This window comes from Cynara cardunculus, assembly GCF_001531365.2.
Source record: "Cynara cardunculus var. scolymus isolate 2C chromosome LG 5, CcrdV1, whole genome shotgun sequence".
Taxonomy (NCBI): Eukaryota; Viridiplantae; Streptophyta; class Magnoliopsida; order Asterales; family Asteraceae; genus Cynara; species Cynara cardunculus.
The window spans coordinates 19,389,486-19,393,378 of NC_037532.1; positions in this window are offsets into that span (position 1 = coordinate 19,389,486).

Here is a 3,893-nt window from a genome sequence, read left to right on the forward strand (position 1 = left end):
CTATATATATATTTCAAGTTTATGCTTAAACGACATATCATGCTACATTTGAATAAAAAAACTTTATTTATATGTATAAGAATAACATCAAACAATTATGGTTCAAACATAGACATATCAATTACACTAGTTAACAAATTGAATTTTTATAGGTCCAAGTTATCATATCACCAAAAGTTTCTCCATGAACCACCAAAACCATATTGTAATCCTTTTCACAAGATTTTGATCATCAAAGATTATATATATATATATATATATATATATATATATGAATGTATATAATCGGAGTATCCCCTTTCCTGCTTAATAAATTCGTTGATCTCCATCCTTAGTCAAACTAAGGTCGGGCATCGAGTTCCTTATCTGACCCATGTAATTTTTTTTTTGGTATCGCTACTTATAGTAGTCAAACATGACCTAAAGACATCTAATAATTTGGTCAGAAGTAATGGTGATTCTGACATATAATTAAATTATATGATTTTATGTCATCTTAAATAAACATATTCATATTCATAGTTAGTAACATATTTATAAACTTATGTTATTCAATATGATCAACATGCACAACTTGTTTTTTGAACAACAATCTTTGTACACTATATAATGGTTTATCTCATTAACTTAGAATTATTATTTAATTTGATAACAGTTAACTTGTAAAATAGTGGAAGAAAGATAAACAATAAAACAATTGATGAAGTCGGTGGGTTACGGAAATAGTCGTGACTCCTAGCACGTAGGTATGCTATGAAAATGCAGTGACATCACCGAAATGATTGGAGCTAAGATGACATTGTTGTAAGGGAGGTCATATCATCATATAAGTTAACATAACTCATACATTAAACATGTCTTGGCATGAAAATAATTAACATGTGTTCACATATCTTAAGCATAAAATAGTAACTTATATCAACACACATCAAAATATTTTCACATAAAAATCTTACTATAAGTTAACATATACCTTACAATAAAAACATTAACAAACTTTCATAAAATCAATCCCATTGTGCCAAGATACGGAAAACCAAATACCAAAGTTCCTCTCTTTTACAAAGAAAACCCACACGATCAACACATTTGAATCAAAATCGATCGACAATGCACATGGGTTTTTATAGTTCCCACTACATTTGAGTTCCTCTTGTCACCCACAGTATTTGAGTTCAAACAAAAACGCCACCATTTTACAAAAATGAGAGAACACTCATACCACATGGAAGGTTCTAAATACGTGATGTGTGATATGGCGTAACGGTAAGGCCAAACCTCAAATCTTAGGAACCACGACGAGGCGATGACGTTTTTCAATGTATCATATATATGGCGAGAAATCTCTATATCATATATGATGTTATATATATATATGTGTGTGTGCATATATATATATATATATATATATACATATAAACATATGTTTTCTACTATTATTCAATGAATCAATGATAATAACCAATTTAAGTTAGGTTTGATATTAAAAAGCAACAAACAAAACAATAAAAAGGTAAGAAAAATCAAATAATAGTGCGTTAAAAAGACTGCATATTAATTAAGACATGACGTATCATAGACGTAACATGACGTGAGAAACAAGTCTTAAGTCATGACGATTGTAACCGTAAATTTTTTAAAACAATGATCACATGTGATGATAAGTTAGAGGCACGAACGACCTTGAGCACAACCTAGGTCGCGAAAAAGTAGCTTCATATATTTTATCAGATGAATCTATAAGATTTATATGATTTGTAAAATAATGAGAAAATCTGAGTGAGAATTTGGCTTTTAATGATGATTAATTAATGGAAATATTTAATTACAAGTTGGAAGTGAAGTGAAACAGTGACTTTTGAGGAAGAAAATTTGTCTGGAACAAAGCTGCGGGATATCCGGTATGCGTTTTTTGTTGACTATTTTAATCATATTTATTTATTCATTTAAATAAAAATAAAAATAATATTCATTAATATAACCTCCTCTTTCACAGAATTCGCACACTTGTCCTCCATGCCAACCTCTTCTTCTGTCATACCATTACACCTTTTCCTTATTTATTTATTTATTATTACTTTTTATCCTTAAAAGAGTTTGATTTTTTATTTAACCATATTAAATTTTTCAGATTGTGAAATGGATGGTTCAGATGAATATAAGCAAGTAGTTTTAAAAAATATACTATATTTTATTTAAAATTTAAATATATTATATTTTATTTAAAAAATAATTTATAAAGCGATAAACATTTGGATATATCACTCCAGTACATATTTTTAAGTTTTTTTTTTATATATAATTTCATGAGCTAAATATATTTTACATTTATGAATTCTAAATAAATCATTAAATGGCAGATAATTTTAAAACATTTTATTTAATAAAACAAGTTAAAAGGCTTGTTCTTTATGATTTATGGGTCTTCAATCCTTCTAATTTATGAAATGTTTAAGATCCATTTTAGTTCATAAACTCATATTTAGTTAAGGCTGAATGTAAAAACATTATAATTTTTATTAAATAAAATATAAAGGGTATATTGGTATTTTATAAATCTCTCATCTCTCTCCTCTATCATCTATCATCTCTCCATCAACGAATAAATTATCTTCATACAACGTGCATAATAAGAGAGTATGATGTGTGCAAAGTGATAATAACATGCACATCATGTATACATTTAGTTGGTGTGTAAATTGGGATATGTCAGATTCATATTGTGAAGTATCATAGTGTGTACATACATTTAACAATATACATTTTATTGTTTTAGTATGTTCATAATATGATTTCAATATGTTCATTACTTAAAACCTTATTGTTTTAGTGTTTTCACATTATCCACATAACATGGTAGTTAAAATAATAGTTTCTCTAATCCGGCTAAAGAAAGGAGAGACGAAGGAGGTGAATAATAAGAAGGGGGAGTTACAATTGATAGAGAGAGAGAAAGATAAGGACATATGTATTTATAGTAATTGACTTTCCTAAAAATGGTTTGATGAATTCTCATTAATTATTAAATTAATCTTTTATATTAAATGATTTTTGTTGTAAATTGATTAAGTGGTTAAAATGATTACAAGATTTTGTATAATCTAATTACAATTTAAAATGACAAAAGTTACCATTTTAACACTATATGATTTAGTATTGAATACATCATGACTGTTTGAGTAGTGTTCTGACATAAACAATTAACTTGAATATATATAACTTTTCAATATAAAGTATAGAATATAATTACCTAAGGTAGCGTTTGGTATGCAAACATAATTGAACATGACTGAACTGGACATGACATGACAAAAGGGTAGGACTGGACAGAGCAGAACTGGACGAGACATGACTAGACCTAATAGGAGTATGTCTGGTGTTTAGTACGACTAGGACTGGATGAGACAGAACTAGACAAACTACCCCAAAAGTTATTTGATGATTTTAAACATTATAAAATAGTTATAATTAATACAAATAAAGTAAATAATTAAAGAATTTAATTTTTAAATATTTGTACACAGTTTTCATATTTGTACCAAATTTGAATAAAATTTTTGATATAATTGATGATAGCAGTGGTGGTGGTGGTGGAGGTGGTTTTGATTATGGTGGAGATGGTGGTGGCCGACGGTAGTGGTGACAACGGGTGGTGGTGGTCAGTGACCGACAGTGGTTATGGAGGTAGAGGCAGTGGTGCTTGGTGGACGAAGGTGGTTATAGAGGACATGAAAATGGTAGATTCTGGTGGTGATGGCGGTTGACAACGGTGGAGGAGGTAGTTGTGGTTCATATTAAGGTTATAATCAAACTAGGGTAGATTAGTAATATTTTAGTTTTTGTCCCATTCTTGTTCCACCTATTTTGGTGGAACAAGAAAAAACCTATTTTGT